Consider the following 24,149-nt stretch of genomic DNA (forward strand, 5'->3'; position numbering starts at 1 on the left):
GGCACTGTGCGTATCTCTCAGAAGACAGTAGTACCCGGCTGAGTCGGACATCTGGACTGTGGATTTCGTAAAAGGGGAGTTTTTGTCTTTAATATTTCTAGCTCCAAAGTTCTTGCTGTTTTCCATCGTCTCTTTCTGAAGAAATTGCAGAGCTTTGTTGGGGTATTGGACATACCAGAAAAGAGTAGGGTACCGTGTGGATGTTTATATGTGATTCATAGTCACAGATGCTCCTTCCAAGACAGTAATTTGGTCTGTCTGTTGGACTGAATTGGCACTGGTTCCTCCTGCAAGGAAAAGAAAAAAAAAAGTGTTTGTTTCATGCATTTGACCAGAGTTTTATCTTTTGGAGAAAGTTTTCATTATTTTGAAGTAATAAAAAAAAATTCAGTAAAATATACTTACCAAACATTAAGATCAGAATTAGAGAGCCCAGAGAAGAGTTCATGTTAGTGTGTCTGGTCTACTGGAGGGAAGGATCACTGTTGAAGAAACAAAGAGATCATCACAGCTGTGCTCAGAATTCATGCAGAAATGATGACTGTCTTAGCGAACAGCGCCCCCATGTGACAAGTTAATGAACAGGCTGTAAGATAATCTTTCTGATTCAAAAATCTGCTTTGTCCTCACCACTTTTTTTGTGTGTGTGAAGATTTTATTTATTTATTTGAGAAAGAGGGAGAGAGGACAAGTGGGGGGAGTAGCAGAGGGAGAGGGAGAAGCAGACTCCCCGCTGAGCAGGGAATCCTGACTGGGGCTGCATCCCAGGATGCTGAGATCATGACCCGAGCCGAAGGCAGACGCAGAACCAACTGAGCCACCCAGGCAACCCGCTATCCTCATTCTTAAGGAACCTGTTGGGTATAAATTGGTTCTTTGGCGCAAAGGGGAGGTACTGCATCCCTAATAAATCTGTTGTTTTTAGGACACATATTCTATGGGAGAATAACCTCCACTAGAACTTAGATAAAATTAGACATCACAACTATTTCAGTATTTTAGATAAAGTGGCTTCCATTTTTTCCCAGTTTTTATAAACAATGCTGCGATAAATATATGCTTACATAAACTTCGCTCATACATCCCATTATTCCCTTAAAATATGGTGTACTGGAAACACATTTTGACCAGATGCTCAACGTTGAGGTGTTAAAGTTACTATTTGGCCAAAGCTAAAGGTGAACCTGAATATCAATAAAGTACAATTAACTTCAGTAATATAAGAATAAATGCAAAATTTTATTCAAAATTTAATTATTATTTTAATTGTATTATTAAAGGTTTTAGCATTCAAATTTTTAAAATTTAGCACTACAGTACAGGAAGAATATCTTTTCAGGACTGTCTATTGTTTGCTCCTGTTATCATTCTATTTCACATTTGCAAAACTTTGTATTGAAAATGTGGTAGTGCAAGATATTTTTTGGCTCGCTCTTTTAGGAGAGAGTCATGCCAATGGTACATTCATCCCCTTTGCACCTGGACTTGAAGATTGGTGCAACTTCATTGAAGTCGTCCTTTCTACAAAGTGGTTTGTACACTTGACATTGTTCTGTTTTTCTTGCTTGTTTTCTCCCCATTTTTTTCTTCCTCAGCCCTGGCATCATTTAATCTAGTTTTTCAGAACTGGAAAAATAGTTCTTTGGGTATACAAGCCTGCACTGAGACTAGATGTGATTGGGCTGAAGAACTGAGTATTTGTAGTCTTCATTTCTGGTTATAGAGTGGGTGGCTCAAGGCGAGTGGTGCCAGTTTGGGGAGAGGTTGGGGAGGCTCTTAGAATAACAGAGAAGGAATGAGAAGAAATTCCATGATCGTGTGTGTGTGTGTGTGTGTGTGTGTGTAATCTTCACTATTTTGATAGGTGGAAAAATGAATCACATTGTAATTTTTTTGTTTCTTTGATGGCTAAGGAATTTGTATACCTCTTTATAAATTGACTGGCCATTTATACTTCTTTTTGTGAAGTACATTTCTACCCCCCAGGGATATTAATTTTTTTTTTAATTATTGAAGTATAGTTGACATACAATGTTATATTAGTTTCAGGTGTACAACATAGTGACGTCATCATAACACATTATTACAATATTATTGATTATATTCCCTACGCTGTACTTTTCTTTTTTTTTTAAAGATTTTATTTATTTATTTGAGACAGAATGAGAGAGAGAGAGAGCACATGAGAGGGGGGAGGGTCAGAGGGAGAAGCAGGCTCCCTGCCGAGCAGGGAGCCCGATGCGGGACTCGATCCAGGGACTCCAGGATCATGACCTGAGCCGAAGGCAGTCGCTTAACCAACTGAGCCACCCAGGTGCCCTGTCTATGCTGTACTTTTCATCTTAATGTTTTCATTATTGATTTATAAGGACATTTTAATTACAAGGATATTACCAGAAAATCACATGGTACATATTTTAAAATAACCGATGGCAAAGAAACTTCCTTCACTGCATTGCTAGGCTTATAGATTCCATCAATGAGCTAACATTAAACAACAATTTGTTTCCTGCCTGGCGTGGGCAGGATTTTGAAAGTCTTTCCTTTCCCCATTCCCAAAAAGCAGTCTTATAATGGTTCTTACCCAGGATAGCCAATCATGAGGTTTGTCCACCTTCCTGGAAATGACCCCACACTACTGGGCTCTGTCCCAAGGGAAAAGGAAACTGCTCACCCATGACTGTGCACATCCAGCCTCCACCATACCCCCTTGGGATTTACACTTGGATGCTCCTTTGGTCCCTCTCACTGTGTCTTTAGGAACACAAAGTACACAGTTCTGTCTGTTGATTGGATGCAGGATTTCTGTAGCTAGAAGGTTTTACTCCTAACCTGATGGACCCGAAAACTTTTGTGATCTTTCTCTTCATTTTCCCTGGTGCATCAGAGAAGGTATTGTAAACCTCTTTGGGATATTGGACATGCCAAAAGAGGAAGGGATAATCACTGGCTTTGTGTGTGCGGTTCAATGTCTGGTGTACCCCTTAACAGAGGGTCACATGGCCCCTTGTCCGGGTCACTGAGTCTCCAATGGTTCTTCCTGAAAGAACCAAGGCTTTTTTTTTTTCTTTTTAAACAAAGCTTTTATGAGACTGAGTAGAAACAGCATTGAATTCAGTTAATAGAACAAGATGTAAGAGAAATGACAGAACCAACCAGAGTTTTAAACTGTCATTTTGCTCAACAGAGAGTAATAAACTCTCAGGCATCAAGGTGGAAGCACAGATCTGGCTGCTCCAAGTGAGCCCGCAGTTTCTCCTTGGACAAAGAATCGTGGATTGGTTGGATCCCAAGACCTGCCTTGTCTTGGTCGTGCCACACAGCGCAGGTGAGGGTTAAGGCTGCTAACCTGTAGCAGGGATGTTGTGCATCCCTCTTTTTGACCTTGGGGACTGGTTCTTTTGAGCAGTGATTTCTTTTTTAGATGTGAGACCCACTGCATCTCCTGGGTCCTTAGAGGCATGAGTGTAGAAGTACTTGTGATGCCATGTAGGAATCTTCCTTATCGTAGACATGCCAAGGCACGCAAGTGTTTCTGCACTGGAGGAAGAAACAAACAAAATAAAATAGAGTGGCACCCTACCATGGGCAAGAAGTGAACGTTGGGCATTTCTCATAATTCTTATTCAATTAGTTACTAGAAGAGGGATGTTCTGGTTTGTGAGACACATGCTGTGTCTAGTTAAATCAATAGAAATGAATAATAATGATGATAGCTAGTGTTTTCTGAAGCATACTAAGGGCTGGGCATTGAACCAGAGGCTTTGCATACATTAATCTATATGGCTATAAAAGTAGATGTTGGTACTATTGTCATTCCCGCTTTACAGATGAGAGAACTGACGATCAGAGAGGCTAAATAAATTGTCCAATGTCACACACTACTCAACTCTAGGTCTGCCTCTCCATTCCCTGATCCCACGGACCTTGTGTATCTGTTCACAGTTCATTTAATAGATATTCACTAGGCTTCAGACACTATACAAGTCTGTCAAATGGAAGTTCAATATTGGCCAAATAAATGAACGATTCAGTCAATGAGGAATGAATGAATATTTGCTTTCAGAGTCTGGGTGTTTAACTAGAATATATACCCTTTCTAAGTGTTACTTGTTTACATTTTTGCTCCTTGCCCTAGGAGAGAAGACAACCAAGACTTTCAGCAAAAAGCTGCAGGTTGGCTATGTTAAATGATTTTTAATGATGATGCAGTTTCTCCTGTGAGGGAAGAACTCTGAAATGTTATCAGGAGAGACAAAGTTGGGGAGTCTGCTGTTGGTTCAAAAACTGGTCCCCATATGCAGAGGGAAGGGAAAGACTGAAGAAAGAAGCAGACCACTCCAGGTTGGTGGGTGGCAGGTAAGGAAGCAAGGGAATTTACATATGAGGCTGGTCTTGGGTGGCCACAGGGTGACTAGATCTCCATCTCCACCTGCCAGAATCTTAACATTTATAAAAGCCTTACCAGGATCCAGTCAAGTATACCATCCAGACTGTCTCAACAACCCATTGCTCTCTCAAGGCTGCGTCCTTGAAAATGGCTCCCACTGTGGGAACAGCAGGCATAACACACATTCCAAGGACAAAGGAGGGAGTGAGGAGCCTCCGATTGCCCAGGTCCACCAGTCATGTTCTCTCGATGACCTCCTCCAACACTGGCCTAGACAGCACCTATGGGGAAGAGCAACAGATGCTTCTCACTTTGAAGTTGTAAAAAAGCTCATGGTAAAACTCAGCCTCTTGTTTGTTTGGACTAATAATCCCTTTACTATACTATTTTCCTTTGCAGATAGGTGTCTCCGACTACCTAGGTCTCTGCGACTGGGGTCCTAGTTAAACGGATTGTATTCAGTCTTCAGATGCCAAGAGAACTGGGCATCTCACCAGCTCAGAAGTTTCTGGAAGAGGCAATGTTCCACACCAAATGGCACAGTTAATTTGCCTTCACTGTGTCTTCCATGGGGCTGAACTATTACCAGATTAATGCAAAGTCTTCCCCATGCTCCTGTCCATATCATCTGTATCCGGACAATTTGTTTGGCTAATAGAAATTCAAGCTAAAACCCAGGACCAGCTTCCTGGGTGTGAAAACTGTGCAGCCTCATGGGACCCTGCGCTCAGCAGGCCCCATGCTTACTTAGTCTAACTCTCTGCTGCTGCCATCTTGAAATTCTTAATAAGTTTGAACAGGGGGCCCTGCATTTTCACTTTGCACTGGGCCCTACCAATTTCTCAGACAGTCCTTCTAGAGATCTGTATCTCCTGGGAGCTCCGGACTGAGCATTTTCCTCCATTATGGGTCACTCGCCCCTGCTCAGAGTAACGAGACTGCAGAGATGCTTATTCCCAGGCATTTTTACTCTCCCCCTGCTTCATAATAACTTCTGTTTCATATCACCCTCATCATCACAGGACAATTTCCTAAGGTCCTTAACATGCCTGACTTTGAGGAGGGGGTCTGACACAACAGAAGAAAACTCCAATATGTGTCCTCTGGGAGATGTCTTAGCAACAAGCCTTTTGGTGTCTGGAATCAGGTCTCCTTCTCATCCTTTTCCCTCAAGCTCACAGGTCGTCCACTGTTGAGGACTCCTAGCAAGGCTATCAAATGCGTCTCCACCTCTCTATCAGCAGGAGCAGAAACAACAGCTGCTCCTGAAGCAGCTTTTCCTGTGGAAGAAGCCTCCGAGAAGCCTCTGAGTTCAAGGGCACGCAGACACCATGGTTCTGATGTTTACACAGCAATCTTCCCTGCTTTCATCTGGCCGGCCTGTAGTTTGTTCTTCACGTAACAGCCACACTGAGACTGCTAAATGTAAGTCAGATTGCAGTGTTCCTTTCTCAAAACTCTCCTGTGGCTCCTCATTTCACCCAGTCCTTGAACACACTGGGCACTTCTGACTTAAAATTGGACTCTTTCCTCTCCCTGGAAAGCTCTTGCCCAGATATCCTTAAGGCCCCGTCCCTTATCTTCTCTATGTGTTTGCTCAAATATTATTTTCTCAGTGAGCCTACTCTGACCACCTTATCTACAATTACAAAGGTAGCCGCCCTCCCGAGCCCCCACCCCCTGCATTCACTCTCCCCTTTACCATGCTTGATGCTTGTCTCCACAGACTTATCTTTTAATATACTATAGAACTTACTTTTTATGTTTAATGCATATTAGAATGAAATTTCCAGGGGCACCTGGGTGGCTCAGTCGGTTAAGCGTTGGACTCTTGATTTTGGCTCAGGTCATGAGATCGAGCCCCACATCAGGCTCTGTGCTCAGTGAGGCGTCTACCTGTCCCTCTCCCTCTGCTCCTCCCCCCACCCCGCTCTCTCTCTCTCTCAAACAAATAAATAAAATCTTAAAAAAAAGAATGAAATCTCCATAAATTTGATATTGAGTGTTTCGCTAACAGGTATATCATAAGTGCTTAGAAGAAAGCCTGGTATAGAGTGGACATTTCATAAAACACTTGTTGAACACATTATTTAATCTGAGAACAAACATACTTCCTATATTACAAAGGGAGCGGACACATTGCCCCCGTGGCCACACGTATTCTTTCTACATTGATACCAACTCTAGGCCAGGCACTGTGAGATTTCACAGACTGAGAGGTAAAGATAACTGATTCCCTGCAGGTTGGCCTTCCAGAGGGAAAGTTGGCTGGAAGAGCTCCAGCCCCGTGCTTAAGTTAATCGATTTAGGAAGAGTGTTGGGGGGATAGATCAGGACTGAAGGCCAGTTTCCGTCACTTTCTATTGCTGTAATTACAGAGTTTGGAGCCCAACCCCTATGCTAGGGTAAGGCCTGGTGCTTCCGGATAAAGCAGCTTGAAATCTGCCTGGCTCAAGACTGGGATCTTTTTCTTTTTTTTTTTTAAACTAATGGGTTTTTTAAAAAGATTTTATTTATTTATTTGAGAGAGAGAGAGAGAGCACATGGAAGGGGGAAGGGTCAGAGGGAGAAGCAGACTCTCTGCTGAGCAGGGAGCCTGATGCAGGACTCGATCCTGGGACTCCAGGATCATGACCTGAGCCGAAGGCAGTCGCTTAACCAACTGAGCCACCCAGGTGCCCTAGGATCTTATTCTTAGAGTCTGGCCCTGCTAGAGTGCCATGTGGTGCCCCAGGATGTGGGGGCGTGTCCTGCCCCTGGGGAAACCACAGACCTGCCCCTCCTCCTATCTTTGTGACTTTCCTTCAATAAACACTGTTCTAGAAGGTCTGGTATTTGTACTGTTTACTTGACATATATTCCATCTCATTTTAAATGTCATAAAAACTTTGGCAAGTGGTTATTATTTTTCCACATATTTTGATGAGAAAAATGAGGCTTAGGTATATTATGTAACCTGCCTAAAGGCACTGAGGTCCTAGTGTAAGAGTCTGAATACCAACAAATTCCTTCTGACATCAAGTCTGGTGTTCATGCTATTGTATTATTAGAATCTCCAATTCTATTTGCAGTGGGATAAGAGTTTCAAATATCATCTGACATATTTTCCTTCTTTAAAATTCATTTTTTCCCCTGTAACCCTTTTGCCATAAATTCTGGGGATGAATTTTATTGATCCAGGAAAGGGAGATTACAAAAGAATCCAGTGAGACCAAAGATTCAAATTCTTGACTTTGGTTTTTCAAAATAGACTTTAAAAGTCTTAAGAGGAAAAGATATCCTAAAAATGAAAGCATTTTTGAGTTGCAAGAACCAGGCACCTGATCATTTTTTGTTTTGAAAACTTATATGTCAAGGGCAAAGCCTGATGTTTCAGGGCACACTTTTTTTTTTTTTTTTTTTTTTAGAAAGGGAGAGAGAGAGAGAGAGAGGAGGGGGTGGAGGGGCAGAGGGAGAGAGAGAATCTTAAGCAGGCTCCATGCCTAGCACTGAGCCCTATATGGGGTTTGATCTCAACCCTGAGATCATGACCAGGGCTGAAATCAAGAGTCAGATGCTTAACCAGTGGAGCCACCCAGGTGCCCCTGGGGCAATTTTTATCATGAATCCTGAGTCTAAAACCCTGAGCTAGTAATGCTGGTGATAAAAAAAACACACGGCAGTGGCTATCCCATGCAAAGGGAACACTTTCTGCTTTCTGTCTGGAATTCTGAGAGGACCCAGCTCTGTAAAATGATGCACTCCAAAACATTTCAGTCACAGTAGAGTAGAAATAGTACTATGGTCTATTTAAATACTGGTTTTCAAAAATATCTGAAAATATTTTGCTTGCCTGAAGGAGTTCATGGAAGGTATTTGGGAATTGAGAATTGCTGTGTTCAGCCAAGGGGACCTCATTAAGAAAGGTACATGGTGCACAGACCAAGTGAAGGACATGGTTGAATCTCAGAGGATCAAAAACTCCAGTAAGAAGGGAGTTGGGAGTCAAGGTAGCTGGAGAGACTGAAGAGCTTGCACACGGAGTCTTAGAGAAATTCCTAGAAGCTGCCACATGACATTTACACTTACATTTCATTGACCAGAACTTCGTTTATGGTCATATCTAGCTTCAAGGAAGTCTGGGCAACACAGATTTTATTCTAAGGCAGAATAAAGGGGGGAAAGGGAGCAGAATGGATACTGAGGGGAAAGTAGCAGGTTGTATTTATTACACAGGATGAAGAAGAAATAGATGATTTTCTGGGCAATATGCTAAACAGACAGACTTTATGGATATTAGTCATAAACCATATTCACCAAAAACACGGAAGCTCAATAAATGAAATAAAAGCAGTTTGCAAGAAGTTGATAAAATAAGTAGAAGATTCCAACAGCCCTCTTTAGGAACATGACAGATTCAATAGAAAACAAAACAAGGGCATAGAAGAATTTAATGATACAATCAAAAAAGTGGAGTACATAGCTATCCATGCATATATAAATTCATAGCTTTCAAATAAAATTAATTATGGCTATGTACTTGGCCTCAAAGTAAATTTAAAATTTTTTGAAAAGTTGAGTTTTTATAGGCATATTCTCTGATCATGATCCAATTAACACAAAAATATAAAAGGGTAAAAAATGTTAACTCTTGAAATGAAGAAATGAATTTCTGGATAAACCTTGGAGCAGAGTCAAAATTAAAATTAACCGAGGATGCTAAAAACAAAGAAAAAGGATAGTCCATACCAAAACCTATGAGACAGAGTGGAAGAAGATAAGGCATAAATAGCATAACTGAGAAAAGTTTCTCCTTTCCTAATCCTTAGAATAAGCAGACTTGGTAACTGGGTGCATACGATCAGGACAAAGCTCTGAGTGTTTTATGGATCTTGTAAGTAAAAGCTCCGGTCATTGGCAGCAACTGCTGGAAGTTAGGATAACATCACCCGAAACCTCTATGGAGATCCTTCAAGGGTGAACATACCCGGTTTTGCATGCTCTGGTGTGCTGGTGACGTTTTCAGCTGTGATAATATTTTCTTATTACACCATCACACCCTTAAAGTCAACTGGTTCGGTTTTGACCACCTGGATTTGTATCTTTTAGGATAACGTGTAATGATATATTTTTAGTGAAACTAGGTGATCTGAGGAAAAGAAAATAACAATCTGTGTATTCATAAATTGTGAACAGTCAGTAAGGGCGGTGAGAAGAGCTTAGTTTTTTATGTTTTAAATGTCAAATTAATGGCTATCTTTAAAATGTCTGAGTCATGTTCATCTGTTTTGGGGCTTGCTTATACTCTTGGCCCTAAAAAGACTCACAAGTTAATTTCAGAATCTGATTCCTCTATACTAAGGAGGAGATTTAAGGATTCAAGTGAATATTTGTTCCTTCAGTAAACTCAGTTGGATTGAGCAATGATTTTTTTTTCCTTTCTGTCACGAATGGCTTCCTTGTGAAACTGTTTTCAACATCAAAATCAACATGTGGTGACGATGCTAAATGTTACAGAAAGGTTATAGGAACTCTAAGAGAAAACAGTTGTCTGGTTATATAATGATGCAGAGAGTGAGTTCATAAATGCAAAATAAAAGTTTCCTCACAAGGAGTCACCAATAAGGAAGCTCGCTTTGATAGCAGTTCAGGAAACTTGAAATTCAAGACACATTATGAATATTTATACATACAAGGTCAATGTTCTTTCAGCCTAATCCGTAAGAGTGGAGCCTCTCCTTGACTCAGAGGAAGATGGAACTAAGTCAGTTCTTCAAGTCAAATTTCATTTTGTCTAAATATGGAAGTTATTATAGTCAGTGCTGTAGGTTCTGGGCAGTGTGAGGAGCTTTTGGTCTGTACAGTGATGGAGCTGACCTTTCTTATCCTGCCAGTTGCTGTGGGTGCTGATTAGCTTGTGAAGATCCTGGGGCTATTTGGAGAAATAAGATTTTTCTTTTCTTTTCTTTTAAATGTGCTGTTGCTTAAGAGATTCCGAATAGTGAAATGTTAAGGTCAGCTTTTACATTATACGGTTATTTCTGGAATATTTTCACTTAAACGCCTGACCGAATCAAGATTACTATTTTTCTAGGGGTTTTGAAGGAAAATCTGATGAAACGGGTATCTGAGGGTACTGATTATGCCCTTTCCCTTTCTCTGGTAGATCAGGAAAACTTGTTTTCAATTATTTCTATATAAAGCTAATTTTTTAAAAAAAGATTTTATTTATTTATTTTAGAGAGAGAGAGAAAATCTGAAGCAGACTCCACGCTGAGTAGGGAGCCCGATGTGGGGCTCGATCTTACGACCCTGAGATCATGACCTGAGCCAAAACCAAGAGTCGGACACTTAACTGACTGAGACACCCAGGCACCCCTAAAGCTCATTCTTTTTTTTTTTTTTAAAGATTTTATTTATTTATTTGAGAGAGAGAATGAGAGAGAGAGCATGAGAGGGGTGAGGGTCAGAGGGAGAAGCAGACTCCCTGCTGAGCAGGGAGCCCGATGCGGGACTCGATCCCGGGACTCCAGGATCATGACCAGAGCCGAAGGCAGTCGCTTAACCAACTGAGCCACCCAGGCGCCCTAAAGCTCATTCTTATAGGATGATTTTCCTGACAGTGAAATTTGTTCTCATCTAGACAGAAAAGAGCAAAGTTTAAGTAGATTTCACAATTTAGCAAAATAAAAAACGAACAAAAATGGAGGGAGAAGGAGAGGGAACTGGCAGGTAATTAATAAAAGTAGGTTCTTCTGACTGACAAGGATATGCTCAGTCTCGAGGCAAATCCAGGTAAGATCCCCAAATTAGGTTTTTCCGAGATTCCACCCTGCAACTCTGTAGGAGGCGTTGTATGCAGTAGGGGGCTTGGGACCGTGGGAAAAGTGGGTCATAATTGCTGGTGGCCGAGTGGCAAATAAACAGCCACATTTAGATAGAATTTTTTAAGTAGAGTTTTGTTGACTGGTGGCTTCAGGGAGCATCTTATTTTTCCAAAATCACTCCTGGGACTGAGAAAGCTGCTCAATTATTGACCCCATCTTATAGATGTGGAAACAGTGGAGGACAGAAAACAATAAATTCCCCCTTCAGAGATGGTCAGTGCTGGTGTTTACAGAGAACTCCGCTGTCTTCCTCAGCTGCAGCTGGTCTGAGGCGAGACACCACTGTGCTCAGGGCTCTTATGCCCCTTCTATTCTCTGTCCCCCGCCCCTTCCCCAGTGAAAAAGGTGAAAAGTTTTTAAAAAATCTGATTTGCTTTAATAAGAGAAGCTTCGTTATGGATGACTCTCTTACTCAATCCCCTCCTTTAAAAAATTACCAAATTAGCTGGTAGGGGTCTCTCCTGACTTTATTTCACAGAAGTCTATTTAAAATGCTGCTGGAGTAATTTTGGCAGATAATAGTGTTTTTTCTGTTGCATGTTCACTTTTGCTCCAAGAACCACAGTGACTCATGCGCTATTTGTGCTATCAGTCTCTGACTTTATTCCTTTTCTCACAGCATCTGTAAGATCCTTGAGCTGAATGGGACTGATCCCTATATCTTTGCAACTCACAGCACAATTGAAGCCCCTGTGTCATTTCTGGGGTTTTAGATAGCAACTAACCCAGCCCGCTAACAAGCGTTACCCAACAGAGAAGAGGGGGCAGAACAAACCACCAGACTCAGGACATAGGCTGTCGGCAAAGGAAGGAGCAGAGCAGGGGAAGAGTGCCACCATTCCTGGGTGGCAAGAAAGGTAAGCATGGACACTTTGCAAAATAGAGGGAAACAAAGCCTAGAAAACAATAAAGAATTGATATTATGACTTTGAGAAAGTGGGTAAGTAAATACTAGAAACATTCTGAAATTTCATAAGGGTGACCTCTCATTGCAAACTATTTTGGGACAAGAGTATTATAAGACAAGTAGAGGCACAACAGGACCTTGAAAAAGATAAACCTGGGTTCTATCAAAATAGATACTACTTACTTTGCCAATAAACTAATGTGTTTTCACCAATCCCTTAGCCATGAGATTAGAATTTAATGTGTAATTTTATGTCATTGTATTAAATTGTGCTCAATTCACTTCACAAAAGCACATAGTAGGGTGCCTACCAGTGATGTTTGGGTTAGTTCTATTATTTAGTAAGAAAGTCCCAGAAAACTATTGTATATTCCCTGAAGCTAGCATCCCTTAGAAAAGGAAGTATCGATACTATGGAATCATTATGGGTGGCCCTCTGAGAAAACTGGCATAGTTCACCTTGGAAAATATCATTTGGGGGATAAATCACCCTTGAGTCACTCAGAGTAGCCTTGGTTGGAGAGGGGCTGCAGAATCCTCAGGGGTTATTAAGAGTACCTTTTCCTTAAGAGGGTCAGCGCATAACCCTACAGTCACTCTAGAGAAAGTGAGTGGAATCAGACCCGCAGGGGCTGAGACATGCAAAACAAAAAATACTATCACTTAGCTATGGTCTTCCATGGAAGATGGAAAAGGGGATGTTGTTTGAACCTGCCATATGAATGCCAGGATTACTCTGAACCAAGCATTCTTTGGTTTTCCACGGCTTGGTGATGGTCATGTGTCTATGAAGATGAGTGCAAGGCTCTGCAACCAAGGCATGAGGCCTCCTTTGGCCAAGCTGACACTGAAGGAGTGGGGTCACCCTTCTTGCTGGGTGCCAGCAAGAGACAAGGCACGAGTCCACGGGGAGGGGGCCACTGCATGGGCATGGGAGTGGGACTAATCCTTTCTGCACTGCCCAAGTCTGTCCATTCTGACAGGTCACGGGCGGGCGTGGGGAAGGCCTCGACAGGGAGATAATGAACTTGTGCTTATTTGTCAGGTTGTTGCTCTAACAATTAGCTGGAAAAATAAAAGAGACCTGAGGGTATTTGTACATATAGCATATAGGCAACGTATATGCATAACATTTTCATTAAATAGCATGGGGTCTGCTTTTTCCAATTAGCCTTTTTCTTTTCTTTTAGGGTCCTACAATAAGAATCTCTCCACACATTGGGATAAATAAATATCTGAATCACGTGGATATTACCTGATGACTGTAGTCAGTACTTCGGGAGAAAAAACTAGGTAAGGACCTTCTTATAGAATATTCTTTTATAAAGCATTTATTTATTTTCTCCATCCATTGGTAAATGTTATATGTTGCATTCACATCTGAAACAAAGAATGGGTCCATGTCTCGTAGGAATTATATGTGATAGTTGCATCATGTGAACTCATTCTGTATGGAAGGCTGGCAGATTTTGACTATGAGGCAGCAAAGGATGAGACCTCCTATTCTCAAAAAAGACATATTTAGGATTTTTCCTCCTTATTTTCTTTTCAAGAAAATTTTCACAGTAAAGAAATGAGTGAAAACCACCATCTTTTCTCATTCATTTTAGAATTTCTTTTCAGGAAGAGATAGAGTGACCATTAAGTAAGCCTCATAACTGTGGTCCCTGCACAGGGGTGGCCAGAGCTGCAGCTCAGGTTTGGGTACAGACTGAAAGCCTTAGGGACACTGAGCATCCATGGCACCAAAGTAGGTGACATAGAGGCCACCTGGGAAGCTAAGGTGTGCAGGGTGCTGCCATGGGCTTTGTTTGGTATCAAGTGAAGCTGGGAATCATCCTCCTGCGTCATTGCTCCTCTTGATACCAATAAAAACAATTCCAGGCTCTTCTCCAGATCTTCTCCTGCAGTCTGTCTAAAGGAGCACTTGAGTAATTGCACCAGATGGTACAGTCTTTTCCCTCCTGGGTATTCAGGGACAGAACTTTCTGTCTTTCGGCTTTCACCTCTGCATTTAACCCTGTCCAAAGAGAACATTTCAAGAAGAGGAGTATATAATTATCCCTATAATCCAGTTCCTTCCCAGGAAACCTCAGATGAGTCACACTGAACCTTGTCTCCATTCCTGAACACTGTATGACAATTCCTTTATCCCCATGGTTCCCTCTCCAGTAAACCCTCAGCTCACAGTCTAGATGAAGCCACAGAGTCACTGCTAGTAGCTTTTTCTTTTTTTTCTGTTCTGTTCACTGAAGACTCAGATGTAGGTGCCTTGAAAGTTAGCTAGGGATCTCCAAATAGGGCAGTTTTTTTCTTTCTCCCCAGAAGCACGATTTCAGCAGATGTTCCAACCACCTAGAATCACCTCATGCAATTCACTCAGTTCCTCCTTAAAAAAAAGATACTTTGGAGTTGACTGTGTGTGTGTGTGTGTGTGTGTTGATACATGCGTGTATGGAATAGTGTCCCTTTCAGGATGTTAAGAGAAATTACTGAAAAAGTAACCCACAGAATTATTGTGTACACAAGTAGAATTTGCTTTTTTGTAAGCCAGCAAGGTGTTTCTCAAAATTTCTTAGCAAATTAATCCTTAAAAATCTCGTTGATTTAGTCAAGTGACAATAATGTAACACCAGTAAGCTTAGGCTCTTGTAACCTTGGCACTGCAGAGGTACATATGGGTTTCACGTGTCTAGGGTGCCAGGGAACTGAATCCTGCAAAGATTCCTCTTTCATTCCACTGCTTTCTGTATATCAGCTTTATTCACTCAGACCACACTGCAAACATTCTCTAGCTAGAGTTCATCTCACAGTGTAGCCACTAAGGAAGGACCGAGGATCCCTCTTTCCCATCCCAAATTAAAAAATTCTGGGGTGGGGTTTTTGCTTATGTTAGTCTGAGTCAAATTTTGCTCCAGGGGGTCAATCTGTGACTGCAGCAGAGTGTATGGTGATGTGATTGGTTCAGCTGGATCATGTGGCCACCTCTGGGTCATTGGGCGGTGTAAGTAAGATGGCAGCCTCTATTCAGACCACGTGGTTAGGGTTTATCTTTTACCAGGAGGGAGCTGCTGTTCTAAGTGAACAAAATAGTAGATGCCCACCACAGCAGTGTTGTCTCAACTGTGTGGATTCAGTTGGGGGAGGGGATGGAGATTGGGAGGGTGGGAAGCTTTCATTTCTTTAGGACTACCCTAAATGTGAGTGGCTACTTCTGGTGAACTGGATTAGTTTCTGGATCATTTCGCCCTCTTACGAACAGTGTACATTTTCTGACTCACGTTAACTCTTGGAGAACACCATCACAGCCTCTTTAAGTCCTCAAAAACCTCTTACACAAGTTGTGGAAAAAAGACAACATATGATAATAATAATAATAACTAATGTATACTGAGCTGCACTATACTCCAAGCACTGTGCTAAGTGAAGGAACAATCTCATTTACTCCTCAGAACATCTATATTTTACAGAAGAGGAAAGTGGGAATTAAAAGGGATAAATGTTAAGCTTAAGATCATGCAGCTGGTGTGGTGATGGAGTGGGATTCCAGCCCAATTATCTAACTACTGAGCTAATGCCTCGTCTTGTGCTTTTTTGTGTAACAGGCGTCTGTTTAGGATTTGGGGGGCAGTGATTTTTCACCCTCACAGCAGTCGATGTGGGACAGCTTCATACATATACTTCCTCTATCTTTTAAAAATCCTAAACTCAATCCTCTACTGTCTCAGGCAAGTTCCCACTGAAATTCCTTTTCCTGAATGAACTCTCCATAACTGATAGAACCATTCAATACTGATTTTCTTCTTGAGGAGGACACTTGAGGAAAAAATAAAAAACATTAGAAGAAATAAAACACATTATAGTCAAGGGTATAGACCAAGCACCCACCAAGGGTTAGGTAATGTGATAAATAATGGGATGGGGGTATTAAATAATTTCACAAGATCTAGTCCTGGTCTTTATGGAGTTGTAAGTTAGGAAGATTAAAATAACATGCATAGAACAAAAGTTAAAAGTGAAAGGGATGAATTTCTTTTGGCGGGGCATGGGAATACAGACTCTAAATTCAGAAAGAAAAGAGAGATTATAGAAGGCTGTAGGAACTTGGTGCAGCCATTTTGGAGGAGTTGAGACTGGAAGAATACATAATGTTTGACAGAGAGGAAGGCGGGCATTGCAGGGAATGTAGGGAGGTAGGGGTGAGGAGGATGAGTTTGTGAGAAAGTGACAAGAATGGTCTGACTAACATAGAAAGCAGGCTGGGAAGTGGGAATGAGGGTGGGTTGGTAAAATGAGGAGCGCTGATGGAGGTAGCTGAAAGCTAGTCAAAGGGGCTTATGTTTGTGTAAAAAAATAGGAACTATTATGAGATTTTGAATAGTGAGATATAATAAAAAAGATATTTTTAAAAGAAGGGGTGGCAGTGGTACAGAGGGTGGTTGGGAGTTGGCAGGATGGGTGAAGGGCAAGAAAGACTTCAATAAAGGAGAAAGTTCCTTTCAACTTGGTGGGAGGATTATATGTGCAGTAATTGTGTCCTGAGTGTGTGGGGAACATAGAAGAGATAGAATTCAGGATTTTTTCCTTATGATTCAATGCAGACTTTGGAATTATAAAATAATATAAATTTTTAGAAAGTTAGAAGTTCAAATGAAAAAGTTATATATTTCTAAAAATTATCCATTTCATCAAGATCTATTTACACAAAATACTGATGATTTTAAAAATTCCTTCCTGAGATAGTGTTCTATCACCTTTCTCATTCTTAATGTGTACTTGTGTTTTCTCTCTTTTTTTTTTTTAAAGATTTTATTTATTTATTTGAGAGAGAGAGAATGAGAGACAGAGAGCATGAGAGGGAGGAGGGTCAGAGGGAGAAGCAGACTCCCCGCCGAGCAGGGAGCCCGATGCGGGCCTCGATTCCGGGACTCCAGGATCATGACCTGAGCCGAAGGCAGTCGCTTAACCAACTGAGCCACCCAGGCGCCCCATTCTCTCTTTCTCTTAACAAATTTTCTAGAACTCTTGGCTTAATAAATTCTAATTTTTGTTTTACTTTTCAATTAATTCCTACTTTTATTATTAGACTTTTCCCTTCTTCATTTTGGCTTATTTTGCTTATTATCTTTTTCTAATTTCTTGAATTGAAGATTTGGTTCCATTCTTTGACTGTTTATTAATAAATGTATTCAAGGTTGCACATTTTCTTATGGGTTTTGCTTTGAACAAATCCACAGATTTTTATATGTAGTGTTATCATTAGTGTTAATTTTTAATGACCTACAGCTTTAACTTCTAGTTCTTTGAACTGGAAATTATTTGTAATACCATAAGTGGTTAATTCCCTTCCCAGTCATTTATTGACTATCTTTTAATTATTAATTTCTAGCTTTATTGCACTGTGTTCAGAGGATGTAGCTTTTATGAATCTTTCCTATTGCTTCTTTGAGTCATAATACATGCTCATGTTTTGGTAAATGTTGCCTAGCCATATGTATATATACACATTAATAATAAAAATAGCTGATTCCATGTGTGCTTACAAGAAGAAAGATATAAATGTACAGACAGCAAAATAAAGTATTGGTAGAGTTGATACAACAATTTGAGAAAGGTGATAGAACACTATCTCAGGAAGGAATTTTTAAAATTGTCAGTATTTTGTGTAAATAGATCTTGATGAAATGGATAATTTCAATTATCAATTATCAATTTAATTTTTCTTCCAGGCTATGAACTCATAACACCTCTTCTATTTCTGGGGGTTAACCTCCAATACACAGGAGTATAAACCATATGAGCCTTTTTCAGTTATGGATTGCTAGGTAAATACGCTGTGACAACAAAGTTCCATTCCCCCAGAGTGTCAGGTAAGTTCTTGCTGGAAAATGCTCTTTCATGATAGAGAAAAAGAGATCTAGCAATTATCACTTTTCCCACCCAAGAGGGGACAACTTCTTCTTTCACAATGTTATTAATCAATGACCATGGCAATTAGCACTGCTTTTCCCAAGGTAAAGATACATGTGTGTTTTGTTTTGAGGAGGCAAATTAGGCTCAGAGACTGATTTGCCTTTGCCAACAATGTATGTAGTACAGGTCTGCTGTGGGAATTTCACAAGCCAATAGCGTGCAGGAAAATATTTCTTAAGAAGTCAATAAATAATGTACTCCAAACCAATGATTGATTAATCACACTATTGTTCCAGGCAAGGGGAGATGAAAGGAATAAAGTCCTTATTTAGTTAAGAGTACCTTTATAGGAGTTGGTACTTGGGAGTCACGGTATAGCCAGCCAAAAGCCGATGTCCAGCTGCAAGCCCCAAAGTAAAAGTTCCCTGTTGCTAGAGCATGTTGCTAGGGAATGATGGAGTTGGTGTTGAAGGACAAGATATTCTTCCTGGGGCCACTGTATAGCTTTCCCCACTGCTGGTAAATGAGTCTTTACCTTGGCAGAAGCTAATTGCCCCAGGATTTTCAGAGACCTCTTTAGAACAGCAGAGTCCTCTTGCCCAGACTGAACACTCTTAGAGACTCCTCACAAACTCTTGGTAATTATATATATGTTTTTAAAGATTCTATTTATTATTTATTAGAGAGAGAGAGGGCATGAGCAGGCAGAGGGAGACGGAGAAGCAGACTCCCCACTGAGCAGGGAGCGCAGTGTGGAGCTGGATCCCAGGACCCTGAGATTATGAGTTTGTCATAAACTAGTAGAGTAAAACCACTTCATTTAAGTAATGAATAAGTGGATTTGAAATCATATCAAACAGTGTCAGTGTACAGAATGATCTGCGTCATGCAAGAGCTCAGTCCCCATTGTTTTCCGACTCATCAGTATCTATTCTTCCAATCCAGAAATGTCAAACATATTTTAGGATATTTATCAGGTTTATTGAACCTTAAGACTCTTTCCTTCAAATTTCCTGTGGATTTTCCTCAAACCTCATTACTAAACGAAGGCTTACCGAGAATGAGTCAGTGATATTGAGAGCAGTCTCATGCAGTGATCTTCAAACTAAGGAACAGAGATGTATCTTAAGGGAATCAACTTCTAGACCCTCAACTTCTCTATGTATGCTTTCCTAAAAACGATCTGCCTGAGAACTTGACTGTGGCTTTTATTTCACAATGGTGCTTCTCCAACTTTACACAAGAAGGACTCTTTCTTTGCAACGTTGTTCTGCAGTTTGAGAAGCTCGGGGGCATTAAGGAAAGGAGTACTTCTTTTTGTGTATGTAGGGGAAACCTCCTTCAATCAAATAATTCTAGATCCCTGTCATTTTATTAAGAAATGCATTTCCACACTTGATCTTAGCCAAAAGGCCGAGAAGCGATTATTAAGAAATGCATTTCCAAAGAAGTTTTTGTCTTTTATGTTCAAAATCTTTTTAAAATTATAGTATATTTAAGTAGTTTTCATCAAATGTGCATTATTAATCATTATATTTACAATTCAACCCAGAAAAAAAAAAGAGCAATTAGAGCATTATGGTCTAATGCTACCGTCTATGCCTAGAACATTAAATTAAAAAAAAATTTCAATCTCATACATGTTTTTGTTGCAGAAATTTTGAGTCAATAAAAGACTTTTAATGAAAAATATGTTGTACTCAATCTGCAGAAGTTGAATGGAAATATGATTTTAGGAAAGAAAGGAGCAATATAAAATCTTCAATTGTTAATGAAGAGTTTGTTCATAAATTTTAATTGGATGTTTATGGGTAGCAAATCACTTCAGTATTAAGATTTCATCACATGTATTTAAAAGCTATTATATAATTTTATTTGAAAATGTCAATATTTATAATAGAGGGAAATTTATAACTTCCATGGCTACTTAAACATTTAAAGTAGTGCTAAAATATTTTAGAAGTTATCTTAAAAATGTGTGGTCGCATAGTTTCCCAAAGTTTGACTGCCATTAATCTAATGTGCAGGTTGGCCTACAAACAAGAACAAGCTTTGATGGCATGCAAAATTACTATCACTGCATACTGATATAGGAAAAATGTTAGGGTTCGAAGCCGATGGCCAAGATAGATTTCTTGAGAGGTCTTTGGTGCAAAATGATGATTTTATTAAAGCATGGGGACAGGACCTGTGGGCAGAAAGAGCTGCACCATGGTCATGAGGAGTGCCCCATTATATACTTTCAAGTTGGGAGGGGGTTAGGGATAGGGTAAGTCTCTAAGGAATTTTGGAAGCAAGGTTTCCAGGACCTTGAGGGGACCAGCTATTGTTAGGAAAAGGTCATTTATTACCATCTAATAAAACCTTAGTCATGAGACCCTTCAGAGGTATATCGGTGGGCCATATGCTTGGGGGATGATTGCCAACATGTATCTTGGAGGGTTTAGAGATAAAGGAAATTTCTAAAAGAATTTTTATATGTTAAAGTAGACTTACAGGCTCCTGGGGTGGGGAGGGGTTGGGCTAGGATAGTCATTTGCCCTTAACAAAGTATTAACATTGAGGCAGTTGAGTCCCTAGAGGAATGTCACTCTGCCTGTTTCAAGGACTTGTCAGAGGGCTGTAGGTAGTAAGGAAATTTAATAATTTCTCTTCTGCCTTTGTTTCTCACATCAGATATGTATATGTAACCCATTAGCTGTTCCTTAAATTTGTATCTTCTACAGACTGGTGGAAAATACCACGGAAATTCAGGCAACTTCTTGCATGTTTCTCCTTAAATGTGAATCTGAACAAAATAAGGCAGAACAGGGGACTTTTAGATCTGACAACACTCATCCTTCTCAATTTGCAGATGTTCTGTGCAAGAGATGATCAAGCTGTCATTCTGAGATACTGTCTCTACAGTATCTGAGGTTATCTGCCTTAGCCTCCCCATGAAGCAGAAAGTGTTTCCTCCAGCCAAGAGATTGAAACTTCTGTTTAAATTGACTGATTCCTGGTGTTGCAGAGAATAAAGTGGCCAAAGAGAGGTGTAGGCCTAAGAACAAGAGCCCAAGTTTAGAGGAGAGTGCATTAAAGCTCCACACTGCCGGTTTTCATTTACCACCAATGCCAGCTACAAGTGGTAGCAAAGCACATTAGTAAGAAGCAAAATATCCACTGGGATTAACTAATGCAGTCTCCATACCTAAAGGTTCTACTCTGGCCAAGTTCTTAAGCAAAGACTAAGATTAATATAGGCACATGTTATAGTTGTGATTTATAATAAGAAATACGTATTTGGTCTTTGTCCCCATTTTTTGGCACAGAGCACCTAAAACTCTTGGAATTTCATTTGGTGGAAGAGATAGAGGTGTCTTTGTTTACATTAATGAGGCGACTTTGGGGAAGCACCTAAGGATGGGGGCTGGTGGCTGAGGAGTCAACAACAGGAAGGACCTTTCAATTCAAAAAGTAAATGCCTGGCAGAGTAAGGGGTCCCCATCAGGACTCTGTTCTAACACTATGACCGTCTCTTCCCAACCTGTGTCCTTTCCGATATTCATACCAAATCCAAACAGGTTACTAGATATTAGGCTAAAAGTTTTTAATATCATCCCTGCCTGGAAGGAAACACTGATGTGGGAAATGAAGGCAAAAGAAAAATTATTAAATTTCCTTACTACTTACAGCCCATTGACACGTCCTTGAAACAGGCAGAGTGACATTCCTCTAGGAACTCAGCTGCCTCAATGTTAATACTTTGCTAAGGGCAAAAGGCAGTCTTAGCTTAACATTATTTCAACCCCCCAGGATCCTGTAAGTCTATCCCTTCAGTGGATAGTTTTTTTTTTTTTTTTAAGATTTTATTTTTAAGTAACTTCTACACCCAACTTGGGGCTTGAACTTACCCCAAGATCAAGGGTTGCATGCTCTACCAACTGAGCCAGCCAGGCGCCCCAATAGTTCTTGGACCATGTACCTTGTCAGGCATGGTAGGTGCTGGGGATATATTGGTGGTCTCTGCTTTGATGGCACTTACATGCTGACTGATCACAGGCTCCTTCTGTGGGAAATGGGGCTTTCATTGAACGGGGAATGGACATGATGTGATTCCTATTGCAGGAAGGTCACCTTGGTGGCTGTGTGAAGCAGTGTGTGAAGGGGACCACACCTGAAGACAGAGAGACTAGCTGGATGACTATTAGTTAATTCAACCGAGAGGAGCTCTGTGAAGGCACTAGCAGCAAGGATGGAAAGAAGAAACAAACTTTCGGATGCCTGGGTGGCTCAGTCGGTTAAGTGTCTGCCTTCGGCTCAGGTCATGATCCTGGGGTCCTGGGATCAAGCCCCACATCCCCTTTGCCCCACACCCTGTTTGTGCTCTCTCTCACTATCTCTGTCACTATCTCTCAAATAAATAAATAAAATCTTAAAAAAAAAAAAGAAGAACTTCGATGTGAAACTTGACAACTAGCCTGAATCTGTAAGTTTTGGTGACTACTTGGACCTGAGGGATATAGAAGAGGGTAAAGCTTGAATGGCCCAGAGTTATCTGACTTGTGTAAGACATGATACTCTCACTGAGTTTCAGACAGGTGAGAGCCTGGCATGTGAGCCGGGGCTGGGTTGTGGTGTTCTGGGAGTTGAGGCCGAAAGGAGTGTGATCAGAATGAGTGGTCAGAGTGGATGGAAGTTGGGGAACATAGGAGGTGTGACTTGCCCTCGTGCTCCAGCATGTGGAACTAAAGGGGGGTGTTCCAGACAACTTCAAGATGTCCAACGGGACTATGAGTGGGGCCCTGAGCTATGGGGTTCTGGCCTAAGGCAGCCAGTAGAGAAGCTCTTGAAGACTGTGGAGAAGGCACAAGAAATCCCAAAGGTCCTCTGCATGTCACCAGCTCTGACTTCGGTTTCAGTCTAGGTACTGAGTCCCTCCTGCTAGTACTGATAACCAAGAGGTGACAAGGTGTTCCTGTGAATGCTTGGTGCTAGTTGTTATTTAGCAATCTGGCTTTGCCTCTCCTTGCTCTCCCAACTCTAGTAACTTCCACTGCTCCTTCTAAATACACCTCCATCCTCAGCTCCAGAACCCACTCAGCAGACTGAATATTTCAGCCATGGAGTATCTTATCCAGCTCTCTCCCATTCACTCAAGGTGGGCAGATGGAATTAAATACTCTGCAAGTGGTCTCAACAGCAAATGCTATGTATTGAGGGAATTATGGATGTAAAAAGAAATGCTGGTATTACTTTTTCCATCCTACTGTTTTTATGTTTTTCTTTAGCATAAGGAAGATGGACTCCTCTTCAGGTCCAGATATCCGCCAGTCTCAGGGCACGTGCGGTGGTGACTCTGGTGATTTTGGATTTGGTTCTTCTAAATGGTCCATTTCCTCCCATGTTGCCTCATCAGAAGCAGTGATACCATTACCAGAAGTTAACCTTTTCTTTTTCTTTTTTTAAGCATTTGCTGATGAGTGTTAGCAGCATGCGAAATTCTTTTGACAGCTGTTTGTTCTCTTTCCTCATTTTCTTAGGTAGGACCAGTGGTGCATTAAAGACATTTAAGAAATACAGGGTGAAATTAGTCTCAAGTCAGGGAGAATGGCTGATAGAGCAGTTGGGAAACAACGAGATAGACATGATGTAGTTTTTCGCAGTTTTGTAATTAGAAAGAAATAACTTGTTACACATGCAAAAAAATCAGGTAGCCTAGGCTGGGAGGTGGAGGGTGGAGAAATTAGGATAGCAAAACGAGTAACATACACTGTGAAAAGATTAAGGCAAAATTCTAGAACGTAGCTGTGGTTCTAGCTACGAGAGTCACTGGATAGAATGTCTGACCAATGCTGTATGACACAAGGAGCCATCAGGGTTAAATGAAGCAAATGCATGTGAAGGTACTCTATGAACCCGTAACACATTGTGCACATTCATTATTTCCATTACTATTTTGAGAACTACTTTATGTGTTTCCTTCAGTCCTATAGAATAGTATTTTTTTCTCCAGAGAAGTCAATGATTTCTTCTCTATGTTCCTGGCATCCCACCCACTCCGCCTTCACCTGCCCCCCCACCCCTCCACACC

At 40.9% G+C, this 24,149-nt stretch overlaps 2 long non-coding RNA genes across 2 annotated transcripts; both read left to right on the plus strand.

Annotated features, from left to right (window-relative positions):
- The first annotated feature begins 2,819 nt into the window (after positions 1-2,819).
- On the plus strand, positions 2,820-4,552 carry LOC145723273 (uncharacterized). Its single transcript, XR_014148199.1, has 3 exons — positions 2,820-2,892; positions 3,188-3,328; positions 4,139-4,552. It is a non-coding gene; the product is annotated as an uncharacterized LOC145723273 (long non-coding RNA).
- Positions 4,553-11,910: 7,358 nt separating this feature from the next.
- Positions 11,911-22,445, plus strand: LOC115940269 (uncharacterized). Its single transcript, XR_004075045.2, has 4 exons — positions 11,911-12,113; positions 13,354-13,456; positions 17,893-18,033; positions 22,184-22,445. It is a non-coding gene; the product is annotated as an uncharacterized LOC115940269 (long non-coding RNA).
- The last annotated feature ends 1,704 nt before the right edge of the window (positions 22,446-24,149 follow it).

Source organism: Leptonychotes weddellii, chromosome 9 (assembly GCF_054177405.1).
Source record: "Leptonychotes weddellii isolate Sample4059 chromosome 9, ASM5417740v2, whole genome shotgun sequence".
NCBI lineage: Eukaryota > Metazoa > Chordata > Mammalia > Carnivora > Phocidae > Leptonychotes > Leptonychotes weddellii.